This window comes from Balaenoptera ricei, chromosome X (genome assembly GCF_028023285.1).
Source record: "Balaenoptera ricei isolate mBalRic1 chromosome X, mBalRic1.hap2, whole genome shotgun sequence".
Lineage (NCBI taxonomy): Eukaryota > Metazoa > Chordata > Mammalia > Artiodactyla > Balaenopteridae > Balaenoptera > Balaenoptera ricei.
In genome coordinates, this window is record NC_082660.1 from 22,443,183 (window position 1) to 22,462,046 (window position 18,864).

Genomic DNA, 18,864 nt, shown 5'->3' on the forward strand with positions numbered 1-18,864 from the left:
AAAGTCAGGACATGGAAGCAACCTAAGTGTTCATCAACAGATGAATGGATAAAGAAGATGTGGCACATATATACAATGGAATATTACTCAGCCAAAAAAAGGAACGAAACTGAGGGACTTGAGGATATGGGGAGGGGCAAGAGTAAGCTGGGACAAAGTGAGAGAGTGGCATGGACATATATACACTACCAAACGTAAAACAGAGAGCTACTGGGAAGCAGCCGCAAACCACAGGGAGATCAGCTCGGTGCTTTGTGACCACCTAGAGGGGTGGGATAGGGAGGGTGGGAGGGAGGGAGATGCAAGAGGGAAGAGATATGGGGATATATGTATAACTGATTCACTTTGTTATAAAGCAGAAACTAACACACCATTGTGAAGCAATTCTACTCCAATAAAGATGTTTAAAAAAATCAAAAAAAAAGGAAAAAAAAAAAAAGAAAATACACCAGAGACTAAAGCAATAATATAAAAAACATACCTAGAAAGAAACCATACAAAAATGTATATAATCTACATGGAGGCAATAAGAAGAATTTCCTGACTGACTTAGAAAAAAGAAGTCTCAACCAGAATAGTATGTTATGTGTATTCGTGAGGCACAGATATTGTAAGAATATCGATTTTCCTTAATTCATTTACAGATTTAGTACCTTATCCATAGCAGCTGATGACAATCAAACATGGGCTACTGTTTCCTGTACCCAAAATCAACCATGGAAAAATTACAGAAGGAATAAAGAGAAAACATTAACAAAAGCAAAAACACAAAACTAAATAATCCCTGAGGGACAACGAGTCTCCACTGAACTAGAACCTGAGTGTGGGCAGGTAGGGGGATGCCCTGAATTCGAGACAGGTCTGTAGCCTGCAAGAGAGGCAGGTGACAGGATTGATTAGAGAAAAGCCTTTAAACTTGAGCCCTGGATTCTTCCACTGTGCTCTGGGACCATGAATCTCTACTGCTTCACTGAAGGAACCTGAGGCAGCATTTCAGAGCCCGCATGCCAGGAGCATGGGACACCAAAGATTGGGCTGGATGTGGCAGTATGGTCCACAGGCTGTGAGATAACCATCTGAAACTTTGTTAGTGGATGACAACTGGCCTTTTTAAATGATCATCTTAATAGACTATCACACACGGACTCAGAGAGAATAGCAAGTAACACAGCAGTTGTACAAAAGGACAGAAATTCATTTCTGAACTTTTGGGCAATGCCCCTGATGTCAACAAAGAGAGACCACAGTGAGAACTGTCAGGCTAAGGAGCCCCTCCACTAACTCCTCTGGGATTCTGTGGGGCATGGTTGGGGACAGGGATGGAGTCATACCAGAGAAGGATGGAATCGCAGGCCCTGCCAGCAGTCAGTGTGAGGACCTTGAGTGAGACCTGACGGGCTCCAAACCACAGAAGAGAGTCTCGCCTCCTTTCCCCTCAGCTCATCTTACCTGCACCAGCCATCTCTGGGAGGCTCCAGGCAGAAGTGTCCAGATGAGGTGTGCCTGCACTTCACACCAGCAGTCTCAGGGAGCTGATGTCTTTGATGCGAGGCCTTGGCCTCAGGTCAGCAGACGGGAGGTAGCCCAGCACCTACAGGGAGTCAAGAGAAGACACTGAGAGGGGATTGAGAGCAGCATCCACCATAGAACAGGGGGCCCCAAAGAGGCCTCACTGTCAGTCTCGGGGGACCCAGGCATGGCCGTGAGGCTCAGGCCCCCAGATACTTCCGGCTGGGGGTGCCGACAGAAATGAGAGCCAAGGTGTGACGCCTGCTGACTCAGCTCAGCAGAGGGAAAAGTCCCAGGACCTGCCGAGAGTCAATGAAAGGCCCACGTGCCAGTCCTGCGGGAAGCTCCGCCGGCACCACCCCACACCTCCCGCCCCGCCCCGCCCCGCCCCGGCCCGGACCCGCCCCGCCCCTGCTGTCCTCCTGGAGCCCAGATGCGCATGACCGGAAGTGACGTCCTCCTAACCACGCTGCGGGGGCGAGGCCATTTTTGAGAGCTGCCGTCCTGCGAGGGTGAGCCGCGGGAGGAGTCCCAAGTCTCGTCAGGTGTTAAAGTGTGAGGTAACCCCAGTTAGAAGTGCGGGGACACGCCCCCGACACCCCCAATCCCCTTTCCCTCCGCAAAGAGGCGGCCACGCAGGCCCCGCCCACCCCGCCCCTGCTCTCGGCCCGAGAGGCTCGGGCCTGGCCGTTAGGCCCCAAGTCCATCCGCTTCCCCCGCGGGGTCTCGGGCAAGGAAGGCCTCGCTCTGAGGCTGGTGGACCCTGGCTCAGCTCAGTAGAGGGAGCGCCCCAGGCCCTGTGCAGTGAAGGACGGGACCCTCGTGGGGACCGAGGGGCTCCACACCCCAGAATGGCGGCCACGCGGACCCCGCCCCTGACGTCAGCCTGGGAGCCTCCGGGCAGGTCTCAAGATGGAGGGGCTCCCCCAGTGCGAACGCGGGCGGACGGGCGGACGGACGGACGGACGCGGGAGACTCAGGGAGGAGGGGGCCTTGTTCTGAGGGGCTGGCCGCAGGTCAGCAGAGGGAGGATTTCCAGGGCACGGGAGGAGTCAGGGTGAGGACCGTCCTCCCCGTCGCAAGGGCACCTCAGAACCCCTCCCCTGTTGTCAGCCGCTTCCTTCTGGCCACACACGGAGAAGGGAGGGCTGCTGTCTGAGAGGGGAGGTGCGGGCCAGCAGAAGGCGCGTCCCTGAGCACTCCCAAGAGTCAGCCCAAGCCCTTGAGTGAGGACCAGTGGGGCCGCCAACCACAGGGCCTCGACCTGTCTGCCGCACGCTGCAGGCTTGGTAAAACTCGGCCACATGCGGCCGCGTGCTCACCCTCACTGCCTCCTAATGAGACTCAAGGAGGTGCCGGCACTGGTGCGAGCACACGGCCCTCGGGGCAAGAGGGGAGCTCCAGGCTGCACCGGCCGTCCAGGGAGGGCCCCGAGTGAGGACTAAGGGAGCCACCCACCCCGAAGAGAAGGGACGAGAGAGAATATGGCCTGTCCCCTCCTGCCAACCCGTAAACTCCCAAGAAAGGACTGTCAGGCTGAGACCGCCCGTCGTTTCCTCTGCCAGGTCCAAGGGAGGTTAGAGCTTTGTTCTGAAGGGGCCATCACCGGGCAGCAGAAGGGAGGGTCCCAGGACCCTTCGGTGGTGGGCTGAACGCTCCCTCCTTTCCTCCTCCTGGGTGTCATGGAAGGTGGTGGTGTCAACTTCAGAGCAGCAGACGGGATGGGGTGGGGGTGGGGGTGGTGGGGGAGTCTTGCCAGCAACTGTCATCCTGACTCTGAATGGGAACCGCGAGGACCTACCTCCCCTGCCAGCCCCCACTGTCACCCCCGTACCGCCCAGGCAGGGCTGGCTGGCTGTGCCCCAAGGCCCACTCTACCGTCCTCCACAGGGGTCTCAGGGGACAGGCGGAGCAGGGGAACGGGAGCCCTGTGGGTCCTCGAGCAGTGCCCTCAAGGACCCTGCAGAGGCGGCCTTGGTTAAAGCCAGGGAGGAGTCTCCCCGCTGAAGGTGCTCACAGCATCTCCTTGTCCCTCCCCCAGGTGCCCTCATTGCCTGCCTTCCTGCCCACACTCCCGCCTGCTGGCCCTGACCTGTGTCATCATGCCTCGGGGCCAGAAGCGGAAGCGCCGTGCCCGCGAGAGACGCCACCAGGCCCGGGGGGAGACTCAGAGTCTCGAGGGTGCCCAGGCCACTGAGGCGGCGGCAGCGGCGGCGGCAGCAGAGATAGAAGAGTCGCCCTCCTCCCCCGCTTCTGTTTCTCGGGGTACTCCCCCGAGCTCCCGTGCTGCTGGCGCTCGCCGGGAGCCTCAGGGAGCCCCAGCCACTAGCTCTCGTGATGCAGGGGTTTCCTGCCCAGGATATGAAGAGGGTGCCCGGGCGAGCCAAGATGAGGAAAGTGCAAGTACCTCCCAGGCAGCACCTTCCACTCACAGCACTTGCATAGATCCTCTGTCCATGAAGGCCAGCATGTTGGTGCAGGTCCTGCTGGAGAAGTACAAGCTGAACGAGCCCATCCCGCAGGCAGAAATGCTGAAGGCTGTCGGCAAGAAGTACACGAAGCACTTCCCTGAGATCCTCAGGAGAGCCTCTGAGTGCATGGAGCTGGTCTTTGGCCTCGAGCTGAAGGAAGTCGACCCCAGCCGTCACTCCTACGCCCTCATCCGCAAGCTGGCCCTCCCCAGCGCGGGAAGTCTGAGTGATGAGTCGGGGCTGCCCACGTCCGGTCTCCTGATGAGCCTCCTGGGCATGATCTTCAAGAAGGGCAACCGTGCCACCGAGGAGGAGATCTGGGAATTCCTCAATGCGTTGGGGTTGTATGCTGGGAGGAGGCACTCGATCTTTGGGGAGCCCAGGAGGCTCATCAGCGAAGATTTCGTGCAGCAGAAGTACCTGACGTACCGCCAGGTGCCCAACAGCGATCCTCCGCGCTATGAGTTCCTGTGGGGCCCGAGAGCCCTGGCTGAAACCAGCAAGATGAAAGTGCTGGAGTTTGTGGCCAAGATCGCTGGTTCCGTCCCCAGTGCCTTCCCAGATCTCTATGAGGAGGCTCTGCAAGATGAGGAAGAGAGAGCAGGAGTGAGAGCCGCGGCCAGGGCTGCAGCTGTGGCCGAGGGCAGTGCACTTCCAGGGCCAAGGCCCCGCAGCTCCTCCCACATCTAGGGAGGGAGGCCGCGGGCAGTTTGTTCACTTTGTTTTGGAAGGGAGCAGTCAAGCTCCTAAGTAGTGCAGAGTAGTAGGGGTGGAGGGAACAAAGTATAGATCTTATTTATCTTCCTGTTTTAAACTAGTAACCTCTATACCTTATTTATTGACTTATTTAGGTTTTTTCAAATGTTTTTATCTTGTAATAGATAGTGTGTTTTCTTAAGAATATGAATTCGTGCATGACATTGCTTGCATATTTATTGCTGTTTTAAAGAGTTCTAAAGTTACAGTTTTGGTATATGTAAAAGAAATTCACGAACCATCTATATTCTCTGTATGATCCACAAGTAGAAAACATGGCACTGCAATAGAGATTTTCATGGAAACGTGAAAGACGACCACAGAAAATATTTGGAAACAAAAAATGGAGAAAACATAGAGTAAAAGGTATTTAATTCGTGGTTTGCCTTATTTCTTTCAAACTTTCTCATTTGTGAGTATTTGTTTCTTTTGTCCTAGTGCACTGCATATTCTCTGCTACCTACTGGATTAAAAATAAACTCCGATGGGAGGGTGGTATTTTGGGGGTTCATAATAATCACATCGTAACTGCCATTCATCAAAAACCCAATATTTCTTAATGAGTATGCCACTGCTTTATATGTAGTACATAACACTCCAACATTCATGCAGGATAGGATTTGGCAGACTCCCTTTATAGGTGAATAACTTGCAAATTTCTCAAGTTCACAAGACTGATTAAGTGACCTTGCTGGGTCTAGTCCCCTGGTCGGGAATAGTCTAGAGCCTACACTCTTCCACTCCTCCCAGCCTAAGCCAGACCTTATGTCTTTTAATTCATTTTTCTTCTCACCACTCCAAAATGTATCTCATGGGATAAAAGGGGCCCTGTTCCCAAAGCACTGTTTTGGAACACAGTAATAGTAACGCTGAATAAGTGGATGGTATGAATAAAAAAAAAATATTCGGTGACAATGGGGTCTTCTACATATGCAATGCCAGATAACCTGAAAAGATCAGCATCTCCTCATTTACTTACTCTTCAAGTTTCTCAGGGACATAAAAGCCTTGGTTTAAGAGCTGTGTCCTCAGGTCAGTGGAGGGAGGAGTCCCAGCCTCTGATAGTTATTCAAGGTGAGGACCTTAGAAGAGAAGGGGGCCCCACAAAGTGTACCCTGCTTTCTCCCTTGTGTGGCCATGGGCAGAGCTGTGTGTCTGAAGGTACCCCTTCTTTTCCTCCGGGGCAAGGGTGGAGAGGTTCTCAGGGAGGCGAGTTCCTTGGTCTTGTGGCAGCATCTCCAATCCTGCCCAAGTAGGGGATCCTAACAGGCCTTAATTTGATTCAGGGTGAGGACACTGGGTGCTGATGAGTGGACTCCCCATAACAAAGGGGACCACACAGAGGCCCCCGGCAGGGGTAGCCAGGGAACAGGTCTCTTACCTCCCCTTCTGGTGTCTCAGGAAGGTGAAAGCCTTGGCCTGAGGCTGGCAGGCAGACAGTCAGCAGGGAGGCTGGAGTCCCATATGCTACCTGAAGTCAAGGTAAGAAACCTGAGTTAGGACTGAGGGGCCACTGACTCCAGAAGAGTGGGGCCTTGTAAAATCCTGCTCCTCAGAAGACCCCAACAGCTTTGGACAGATCTGGTTCATCCTGACTTCCAATTCCGAATTTCCAAGAAGGTAACGCCTTTGTTCTGAGGAGCACAGCTTCAGGGGAGTGGAGGGCGGAGTCCTGGGTCTGGTCAGGCATCACGATGAGGACCCTGAATGAGGAGCAAGGGGACCACTCACTCCAGAACAGAGGAGAATGCAGAGTCCCACCCCTGATGTCAGCCCCAGGCGGCCCAGGACAAAGCTTTCTGGCTGACGTGCCCCCTCTTTCCACTGGGAGTGGTCTCAGGGAGGCGAGGGCCTTGGTCTATTGGGAACAGCCTCACTCAGTAGAGACTGGAAATCTAGTGACTCTAAATGAGGATAAAGGGACTCCACCTAGAACAGAGCCCTGCCACTGGATACCTCCCCTCGGCAAATCCAGGAATGTTGGCATGATGCGCCCCACACGTTTCCTTTTAGAGCATCTCCGGTAGATGAGGCACTTGGTCTCAGGGGCCAGCCTCACGTTCGCACAGGGAGGAGTTCCAGGTCCTGCCAAGAGTCAAGCAGAGGACCATGAGGACTGAGGGAACCACCCAAATCATAAAAGTGGGGACGCCACAGAATCCCTCCCTTACTGTCGGCCATGAGTGACCACAGGCAGTCATGCCCACGTGAGGCAACCCTCACATCCTCCTAGGTGGTCTCAGGGAATTAAAGGCTGTAGTATGAGAGGACAGGCCTCTCTAGGTCACGGGAAGAGTCAGTGTAAGGACTCTTGAGTGAGGACCAAGGGGAACGCCCAACCGAAAAGAGAGAGGAACACAGAGCCCCACCACCCTTTCGGCCCTGGGAAGCCCCAGGCAGGGGTAGTTCGATGTGTCACCCACTTGCTTCCAGCTCTGGAGGGCTCAGGTCAGTAGAGGGAAGAGTCCCAGATCCTGGCACAGTGAGGACTATTGAGGTCACAAACCCCAGAAGAGTGGAGCCCGGAGAATCTTGCCCTCTGCTGTTAGTCCTCAGAAGCCCCTCAGAGAGAGCTGTGGCTGCATGTGGCCTACTGTGACTTCTACTTCTGGGGACTCAGGGTGGTGAGGACTTTGCTCTGAGGCTGGCTGACTCAGCATAGGGGAAATTTCCAGGTTGTGCTAGGAGTTGGGGTGAGGACCTAAGGCTGGAGTGGAGCAGGAAAACCATAACAATGGGGGCAGCACATCATCTCTCCCCTGCCGTCAGTCCTGGGAGACGCCTGGATAGATGTCAGGCCGAGCAGAGGCAACCCTTAACTCCTCCCAGGGTGACAGAGAAGTGAGGACAGTTAATAGGTGAAGAGAGCGAGAAATTATAGGTCTTCCCAGGAGTCAAACGGAGGAGGCTGAGTGAGGACTGGTGCGGCCAACCATAATAAGGCCTGGATTTGCCTGCCACAGCTTTCTGCCTTCAGAGACCACAGGTAGATGTGGGAAATCAGGCTACCCTCACTTCCTTCTGTTGGGTCTCAGAGAGCTGTGGGCCTTTCTACGAGCACATGTCCTCAGGTAAAGAGAGAGGAGCCACAGGCCTTCCCAGGAGTCAAACTGAGAACGCTGAGTGACGACTAAGGGGAACATGCCCCACCCCCTGAGCTGTGGGGACGACAAAGAGTCTAGCCTTGCCCCTGCTTTCAGCACTTGAAGGCTCAGGACAGGGCAGTCGGGCCGAGGCTCCTTTATGTCAGGTCTAAGGGAGGTGAGATCCTTAGCCTGAAGGTAAAGCCATTAGAGGGCAGAAGGGTGGGTCCCAGGCCTTACGTGAAGCCAACTGAGAGCACTGAATAGGGACTGAGGACCCAGTGATCCCAGGATAGAAAGGACTCCACAGAGCTGTCAGCACTGTGTTCCCCCTGTCAGGGCGGTGAGCTGGGGCACCCCTCACTTCCTCCTCATGGGTCCCCGGGACCACTGAGGTGTCAACTGCAGAGCAACAGAGAGGAGGAAGCCCAGGCCCTGGCTGCCGTCCACCTAAAGATCCTGAAGATGAACTGAGCAGACTCCCCGCCCTAGAACGCGGAAGGTCCCACTGGCAGCCCCTTCTGTCACCCCAGGGACACTCAGGTAGGCTGGCAGCCTGTAGCCCAAGGCTCACTCTACCGTCCTTCACAGGGGTCTCAGGGGACAGGCGGAGCAGGAGAACGGGAGCCCTGTGGGCCCTCGAGCAGTGCCCTCAAGGACCCTGCAGAGGCGGCCTTGGTTAAAGCCAGGGAGGAATCTCCCCGCTGAAGGTGCTCACAGCATCTCCTTGTCCCTCCCCCAGGGGCCCTCATTGCCTGCCTTCCTGCCCACACTCCCGCCTGCTGGCCCTGACCTGTGTCATCGTGCCTCGGGGCCAGAAGCGGAAGCGCCGTGCCCGCGAGAGACGCCACCAGGCCCGGGGGGAGACTCAGAGTCTCGAGGGTGCCCAGGCCACTGAGGCGGCGGCAGCGGCGGCGGCAGCAGCAGAGATAGAAGAGTCGCCCTCCTCCCCCGCTTCTGTTTCTCGGGGTACTCCCCCGAGCTCCCGTGCTGCTGGCGCTCGCCGGGAGCCTCAGGGAGCCCCAGCCACTAGCTCTCGTGATGCAGGGGTTTCATGCCCAGGATCTGAAGAGGGTGCCCAGAGCCAAGATGAGGATAGCGAGTCACAGATGAGCGGGCCTGCCCCATCCTGGACGGTTCGTCTTTCCCTCCCCTACCTGGACACCGGTGGTTGGAGCATGCCCAGAGATCCTCCCTCTCGTGGTCAAGGACCACTGCTAGGTTTCCAGCCATACCAGGACCAAGCAAGACAAAACCGCCAGCACAGGTTGACGCAGGCGCACCAAGACCTAAAAGGTGACTCAGGGTAACCCAGGGTTCATTATGCCTCATTTGTAATAACTGAGCATTGCGGCGTTTGCTTCCCCGCCCCACCCCATGGGTTCTGCTTGGGTGCTTATGGGTAAGTGCCTGCCTACTAGCAGGAAAGTTACATAACCTAAAGCTGTCAATCGATTTGTCAGTCAAATAACACAGGACACAGGGAGGGACCACCACTCTACAAAACACGGCCCTACCCCACTGCGGGGCTGCTTCTGGTTTCCAGACAGCCCGCGCTCCTGCTTTCTCGGGAGTGTACTTTTGCTCTGCTTAACTGAACTCTTGCTACTTAAAACTGCTCTACGCCTCTCGATTGAATTCTTCCTCTTTGGGAGGGCAAGAACCAAGGAAATCGCCATTCTGCTGGTGACAGTATGGATCACACATTCATTACTTTCATCAGGTACAAGTTAAAGTTTTGATATTTTATAAAACAAATTTAGAAACCTTCCATTTTTTTTATGACCTCGAACAAGAAAACACAGCAATGGAAGAGGGATTTCCATGGAACTGTGAATAGACTCGGCAGTAAAATAATGTGGGTCCAGTAAAAAAAGAAAAGAAAAAGAGTAAATGGTGGTACATTTTTGGTTTGGTTTATTCTTTTAGTGCTTCTTTTTGTAAAATTGAAAGATGTTTTCTTAGATTATTCAAGATTGTGAGAGAAATTAAACAATAATAAAGTAGACCTCCTTATCGTTGCCACTCTTATTCCCAACCATTAATTGAGCACCTACTCTTCGGAAGGCTCCATGGCAGAACTGGGGATGGTAAGAAAAAGAAGACTGAGCCACTGTGCACAGAACTGTAGAGCCCAGGAGCTGCCGCCATATCAAGAAGATGGTGAGACACACTCTAAGACCTAAATAAATGACAAGTTAAAACAAGGGGTGAGAAAGAGAGGAGGTTCCAGATGAGAGCAGTCAAGTGTAAATGCTGTTTTTGCTCACAGATGACCTAACTGTCTATGTAGGAAATCTCAAATAATCAACAACAAGAAAACTCCTGGTATTAATAAGCCAAGGTTAATACTCAACAGTCAATTGTTGTCCAATAAACAAATGGAATTTGCAATTGAAAAACCTAATGCCATTTACATTAGCACCAAAAAAAGATTGATTATAAATAATTCTTAAAAATATACGTATAAGATTTATATGAGAAATACAAACATCACTGAAAAAAATTAAAGAAGATCTAAATAAATAGAGAAACACTCCATGTTCATGGATAGGAGGATGCAAGATTGTTGAGATGTCAGTTACTCCCAACTTGATTTATACACTCAATACAATTCTGCTCAAAACTCCAGCAAGTTATTTTGTAGATAGCAACAAACAATCTAAAGTTTATATAAAAAATGAAAAGATCCATAATAACCAACTCAAATCAATACCGAAGAAGATCAAAGTCAGAGAACTGATATTACTGGATTTCAAAACGGACTTTAAAGCTACAATAATCAAGACCACATACTATTAGCAAAAGAAGAGACAAATAGACCAAGGCACAGAATAGAAAACCTAGAAATAGACCCCTCATACAGTCAACTGATCTTCAACAAAGGAGCAAAGGCAATTCAATAGAGAAAGGAGTCTTTTAACTCACAGTGCTGGGACAACTAGACATGCGCATACAACAAAAAAGAATGTTGATACAGACTTTACATGTTTCAAAATAATTAACTCAAAATGGATCACAGACCTAAATGGAAAACTCAAAATTTAAAAAAAGCCCGGGCCTTCCCTCATGGTCCAGTGGTTAAGACTGCACTTCCACGGCAGGGGGCATGGGTTTGATCCTTGGTCAGGGAACTAAGATCCTGCCTGCCATGCGGAGTGGGAAAACAAAACAAAACAAAACAAAACAAAAACAGAAGGAAATATAGGAGAAAATCTTGGGTTTGGCAACCAGATTTTAGACGCAACACCAAAAGCACAATCCATGAAAGAGAAAAATGATAAGCTGAACTTCATTAAAATTAAAAACTTCTACTCTGTAAAAGGTACTATTAAGAGAATGAAAAGACAAGCCGCAGACTGGGAAAAAATAATTGTAAGACACATATCTGATAATAAACATGAATCAAAAATATACAATGAACTCTTAAAAAACTCAACAATAAGAAAACAAAAACGTCAATTTAACAGTGGTGAAAAGAGCTGAACAGACGCCTCACCAAAAATATACACAGATGGCAAATAGCATACGAAAAGACGATCAACATCACAGGTCTTCAGGGAGTTTGGGATTTAAACAACAATGAGATACCTATTAATATGGCTAAAACAAAAACAAACACCTGACAATACCAAATGCTGGCAAGGATGGGGACCAATAGGAACTCTCATTCAGTGCTAAAGGGAATGCAAAGTGATAGAGACACACTGTCTGGAAACTGGCTGGAAGTTTCTTTTAAGCTAAACATAATCTTATCATATGATCTAGCAATTAAACGCCTAGGTATTTACTCAAAGGAGTTGAAAACTTATGTCCATCCGAAAGCCTTCAAACCAATGTTAAGAGTACACAAATTCATAGTTGCCAAAAACTGAAATCAACCAAGATGACCTTCAGCAGATGAATGGGTAAACAAACTGTGGTAGTCCACATGATGGAATGCTATTCAGCCATGAAGAGAAATGACATTTCAAACCACAAACAGATATAGAGAAACTTAAATGTATACTGATTAGCAAAAGGAGCTAGTTTAAAAAGCCTACATATTGAGTTATTTGTAGTGAGGTGGATGGACCTAGAGTCTGTCATACAGAGCGAAGTAAGTCAGAAAGAGAAAAACAAATACCGTATGCTAACACATACATATGGAATCTAAGAAAAAAGAAATATGGTCATGAAGAACCTAGGGGCAAGATGGGAATAAAGATGCAGACCTACTAGAGAATGGACCTGAGGATACGGGGAGGGGGAAGGGTAAGCTGGGACAAAGTGAGAGAGTGGCATGGACATAGATACACTACCAAATGTAAAACAGAGAGCTAGCGGGAAGCAGTCGCTTAGCACAGGGAGATCAGCTCGGTGCTTTGTGACCACCTAGAGGGGTGGGATAGGGAGGGTGGGAGGGAGGGAGATGCAAGAGGGAAGAGATATGGGGATATATGTATAACTGATTCACTTTGTTATAAAGCAGAAACTAACACACCATTGTAAAGCAATTATACTCCAATAAAGATGTTAAAAATATAAATAAAAATATAAAAAGCCTACATACTGTAGGATTCCATCCATATTATATTCTGGAAATGGCAAAACTTTAGAGAGAGTAAAAAGTTCAGAGTTGTCAGGGGCTCAAAGTGAGGTTTTGAGTGATGGACAGGTGGAACACAGGAGATTTTTAGGGCAGTGAAACTCTTCTGCATGATGCTCTGTTGGTGAGTAGATGACACCATGCCTTTGTCAACCACTACAGAACTGTAAAGCACAAAAAGTGAAATGTGCTATATACAGTGGACAATAGTCAATAATAACGTATCACTATTAGTTGGTCGATTGTAACAAATGAACTTGTATCCATTGAACAAATACAAGATGTTAATAATAGGAGAAACTAACTGGAGGAAGAGAGTGAGTGGCTGTATGGGAACTCTTTGTACTATCTGCTTAATTTCCTGTAGTCCTAAATCTGTTGTTTAAAAAAGTCTATTAATTTAAAAACTAGAAAAAAATTTGGACAAGAACACATAGCCAGTACAGAGCTCTATACAACAATACCAAATAAATAAGATTCATGAGTAAGGAAAAGCAAAAGATAACAATGGTAATAATTTGATCTTCTAATTAAAACTCTAAGGTAATAGGCACAGAAAATAGTCAAACATATAAGGAACTTCAGAAACCTGGTGGAAAAAAAGATCACCACAGCGAAATCAAGAGACTGGCCGGAAACAAAATCAACAATTCCTTAGATCATGTTAACAGAAAATACACCAGGAGCTTCAAGATGGTTGGAAGAGTGAGATGCAGAGATCACCTTCCTCCCCACAAATACATCAGAAATACATCTACATGTGGAACAACTCCTACAGAACATCTACTGAACGCTGGCAGAAGACCTCAGACCTCCCCAGGGCAAGAAACTCCCCATGTACCTGGGTAGGGCAAAAGAAGAAGGAAAAAACAGAGACCAAAGAATAGGGATGGGACCTGCACAAGTGGGAGGCAGCTGTGAAGGAGGAAAGGTTCCCACACACTAGGAAGCCCCTTCGCGGGCGGAGACTGTGGGTGGTGGAGGGGGTAAGCTTCGGAGCCACGGAGGAGAGCGCAGCCACAGGGGTGCGGAGGGCAAAGCGGAGAGATTCCCGCACAGAGGATCAGTGCCGACCAGTACTCACCAGCCCGAGAGGCTCATCTGCTCAGCCGCCAGGGCAGGCGGGGGCTGGGAGCTGAGGCTCGGGCTTCGGAGGTCGGATCCCAGGGAGAGGACTGGGGTTGGCTGCGTGAACATGGCCTGAAGGGGGCTAGTGCGCCACAGCTAGCCGGGAGGGAGTCCGGGAAAAAGTCTGGAGCTGCCAAAGAGACAAGAGACTTTTTCTTGCCTCTTTGTTTCCTGGTGCGCGAGGAGAGGGGATGAAGAGCGCCGCTTAAAGGAGCTCCAGAGATAGGCGCGAGCCACGGCTATCAGCGCGGACCCCAGAGACGGGCTTGAGACGCTAAGGCCGCTGCTGCTGCCGCCACTAAGAAGCCTGTGTGCGAGCACAGCTCACTCTCCACACTGCCCCTCCCGGGAGCCTGTGCAGCCCGCCACTGCCAGGGTCCCGTGATCCAGGGACAACTTCCCCGGGAGAAACCACGGCGCCTCTCAGGCACGTGCAACGTCACTCTGGCCTCTGCCGCTTCAGGCTCGCCCCGCAATCTGTACCCCTCCCTCCCCGCGGCCTGAGTGAGCCAGAGTCCCCGAGTCAGCTGCTCCTTTAACCCCGTCTGGTCTGAGTGAAAAACAGATGGCCTCAGGCGACCTACACACAGAGGCGGGTCCAAATCCAAAGCTGAACCCCGGGAGCTGTGCGAACAAAGAAGAGAAAGGGAAATCTCTCCCAGCAGCCTCAGGAGCAGCGGATTAAATCTCCGCAATCAACTTGATGTACCCTGCATTTGTGGAATACCTGAAGAGACAAAGAATCATCCCAAATTGAGGAGGTGGACTTTGGGAGCAACGATATATATATATATTTTCCCCTTTTTCTCTTTTTTTGTGAGTGTGTATGTGTATGCTTCTGTGTGTGATTTTGTCTGTATAGCTTTGCTTTTACCATTTGTCCTAGGGCTCTGTCTGTCCATATTTTTCTCTTTTTATTACTTAAAAATTTTTTTTCTTAATAATTATTTTTTATTTTAATAACTTTATTTTATTTTATTTTATCTTCTTCTTTCTTTCCTCCCTTTTATTCTGAGCCATGTGGAGGACAGGCTCTTGGTGCTCCAGCCAGGCATCAGGGCTGTGCCACTGAGGTGGGAGAGCCAAGTTCAGGACACTGGTCCACAACAGACCTCCCAGCTCCACGTTATATCAAACGGCGAAAATCTCCCAGAGATCTCCATCTCAAAGCCAAGACCCAGCTCCACTCAACGACCAGCAAGCTACAGTGCTGGACACCCCGTGACAAACAACTGGCAAGACAGGAACACAACCCCATCCATTAGCACAGAGGCTGCCGAAAATCATAATAAGTCCACAGACACCCCAAAACACACCACCAGACGTGGACCTGCCCAGCAAAAAGACAAGATCCAGCCTCATCCACCAGAACACAGGCACCAGTCCCCTCCACCAGGAAGCCTACCCAACCCACTGAACCAATCTTAGACACTGGGGACAGACACCAAAAACAACGGGAACTACAAACCTGCAGCCTGCAAAAAGGAGACCCCAAACACAGTAAATTAAGCAAAATGAGAAGACAGAGAAACACACAGCAGATGAAGGAGCAAGGCAAAAACCCACCAGACCTAACAAATGAAGAGGAAATAGGCAGTCTACCTGAAAAAGAATTCAGAATAATGATAGTAAGGATGATCCAAAATCTTGGAAACAGAATGGAGAAAACACAAGAAACGTTTAACAAGGACCTAGAAGAACTAAAGAGCAAACAAACAGTGATGAACAACACAATAAATGAAATTAAAAATTCTTTAGAAGGGATCAATAGCAGAATAACTGAGGCAGAAGAACGGATACGTGACCTGGAAGATAAAATAGTAGAAATAACTACTGCAGGGCCGAATAAAGAAAAAAGAATGAAAAGAATAGAGGACAGTCTCAGAGACCTCTGGGACAACATTAAACACACCAACATTCGAATTATACGGGTCCCAGAAGAAGAAGAGGAAAAGAAAGGGACTGAGAAAATATTTCAAGGGATTATAGTTGAAAACTTCCCTAATATGGGAAAGGAAATAGTTAATCAAGTCCAGGAAGCACAGAGAGTCCCATACAGGATAAATCCAAGGAGAAACACGCTAAGACACATATTAATCAAACTATCAAAAATTAAATACGAAGAACAAATATTAAAAGCAGCAAGGGAAAAACAACAAATAACACATAAGGGAATCCCCATAAGGTTAAGAGCTGATCTTTCAGCAGAAACTCTGCAAGCCAGAAGGGAGTGGCAGGACATACTTAAAGTGATGAAGGAGAAAAACCTACAACCAAGATTACTCTACCCAGCAAGGATCTTATTCAGATTTGACGGAGAAATTAAAACCTTTACAGACAAGCAAAAGCTAAGAGAATTCAGCACCACCAAACCAGCTTTACAACAAATGCTAAAGGAACTTCCCTAGGCAGGAAACACAAGAGAAGGAAAAGACTTGCAATAATAAACCCAAAACAATTCAGAAAATGGTAATAGGAACATACATATCGATAATTCCCTTAAATGTAAATGGACTAAATGCTCCAACCAAAAGACATAGATTGGCTGAATGGATACAGAAACTAGACCCATATATATGCTGTCTACAAGAGACCCACTTCAGACCTAGGGACACATACAGACTGAAAGTGAGGGGATGGAAAAAGATATTCCATGCAAATGGAAATCAAAAGAAAGCTGGAGTAGCAATTCTCATATCAGACACAATAGACTTTAAAACAAAGACTATTACAAGAGACAAAGAAGGACACTACATAATGATCAAGGGATCGATCCAAGAAGAAGATATAACAATTGTAAATATTTATGCACCCAACATAGGAGCACCTCAATACATAAGGCAAATACTAACAGCCATAAAAGGGGAAATTGACAGTAACACAATCATAGTAGGGGACTTTAACACCCCACTTTCACCAATGGACAGATCATCCAAAATGAAAATAAATAAGGAAAAACAAGCTTTAAGTGATACATTAAACAAGATGGACTTAATTGATATTTATAGGACATTCCATGCCAAAACGACAGAATACACATTCTTCTCAAGTGCTCATGGAACATTCTCCAGGATAGATCATATCTTGGGTCACAAATCAAGCCTTGGTAAATTTAAGAAACTTGGGCTTCCCTGGTGGCACAGTGGTTGAGAATCTGCCTGCCAATGCAGGGGACACGGGTTCGAGCCCTGGTCTGGGAGGATCCCACATGCCACGGAGCAACTAGGCCCGTGAGTCACAATTACTGAGCCTGCGCGTCTGGAGCCTGTGCTCCACAACAAGAGAGGCCGCAATAATGAGAGGCCTGCGCACTGCGATGAAGAGTGGCCCCCACTTGCCACAACTAGAGAGAGCCCTCACACAGAAACGAAGACTCAAAACAGCCATAAATAAATAAATAAATAAAAATTTAAAAAAAAGAAACTTGAAATCGTATCAAGTATCTTTTCCGACCACAACGCTATGAGACTAGATATCAATTACAGGAAAAAATCTGTAAGAAATACAAACACATGGAGGCTAAACAACACACTACTTAATAACCAAGAGATCACTGAAGAAATCAAAGAGGAAATCAAAAAATACCTAGACACAAATGACAATGAAACACGACGACCCAAAACCTATGGGATGCAGCAAAAGCAGTTCTTAGAGGGAAGTTTGCAGCAATACAATCCTACCTCAAGAAACAAGAGAAATCTCAAATAAACAACCTAACCTTACACCTAAAGCAATTAGAGAAAGAAAACAAAAAAACCCCAAAGTTAGCAGAAGGAAAGAAATCATAAAGATCAGATCAGAAATAAATGAAAAAGAAATGAAGGAAACAATAGCAAAGATCAATAAAATTAAAAGCTGGTTCTTTGAGAAGATAAACAAAACTGATAAACCATTAGCCAGACTTATCAAGAAAAAAAGCGAGAAGACTCAAATCAATAGAATTAGAAATGAAAAAGGGGAAGTAACAACTGACACTGCAGAAATACAAAGGATCATGAGAGATTACTACAAGCAACTCTATGCCAATAAAATGGACAACCTGGAAGAAATGGACAAATTCTTAGAAATGCACAACCTTCCGAGACTGAACCAGGAAGAAATAGAAAATATGAACAGACCAATCACAAGCACTGAAATTGAAACTGTGATTAAAAATCTTCCAACAAACAAAAGCCCAGGACCAGATGGCTTCACAGGCGAATTCTATCAAACATTTAGAGAATAGCTAACACCTATCCTTCTCAAACTCTTCCAAAATATAGCAGAGGGAGGAACACTCCCAAACTCATTCTACGAGGCCACCATCACTCTGATACCAAAACCAGACAAAGATGTCACAAAGAAAGAAAACTACAGGCCAATATCACTGATGAACACAGATGCAAAAATCCTCAATAAAATAATAGCAAACAGAGTCCAACAGCACATTAAAAGGATCATACACTGTGATCCAGTGGGGTTTATCCCAGGAATGCAAGTATTCTTCAATATACGCAAATCAATCAACGTGATACACCATATTAACAAACTGAAGGAGAAAAACCAGATGATCATCTCAATAGATGCAGAGAAAGCTTTCGACAAAATTCAACACCCATTTATGATAAAAACCCTCCAGGAAGTAGGCATAGAGGGAACTTTCCTCAACATAATAAAGGCCATATAGGACAAACCCACAGCCAACATTGTCCTCAATGGTGAAAAACTGAAACCATTTCCACTAAGATCAGGAACAAGACAAGGTTGCCCACTCTCACCACTATTAATCAACATAGTTTTGGAAGTTTTAGCCACAGCAATCAGAGAAGAAAAAGTAATAAAAGGAATCCAAATTGGAAAAGAAGAAGTAAAACTGTCACTGTTTGCAGATGACATGATACTGTACATAGAGAATCCTAAAGATGCTACCAGAAAACTACTAGAGCTAACCAATGAACTTGGTGAAGTAGCAGGATACAAAATTAATGCACAGAAATCTCTTGCATTCCTATACACTAATGATGAAAAATCTGAAAGTGAATTTAAGAAAACACTCCCATTCACCATTGCAACAAAAAGAATAAAATATCTAGGAATAAACCTACCTAAGGAGACAAAAGACCTGTATGCAGAAAACTATAAGACACTGATGAAAGAAATTAAAGATGATACAAATAGATGGAGAGATATACCATGTTCTTGGATCGGAAGAATCAACATTGTGAAAATGACTCTACTACCCAAAGCAATCTACAGATTCAATGCAATCCCTATCAAACTACCACTGGCATTTTTCACAGAACTAGAACAAAAAATTTCGCAATTTGTATGGAAACACAAAAGAGCCCGA

At 47.9% G+C, this 18,864-nt stretch overlaps 1 pseudogene; it reads left to right on the forward strand.

The window, feature by feature from the left end:
* The first annotated feature begins 3,289 nt into the window (after positions 1-3,289).
* LOC132357383 (melanoma-associated antigen B4-like) lies at positions 3,290-4,734 on the forward strand (annotated as a pseudogene).
* Positions 4,735-18,864: the final 14,130 nt, after the last annotated feature.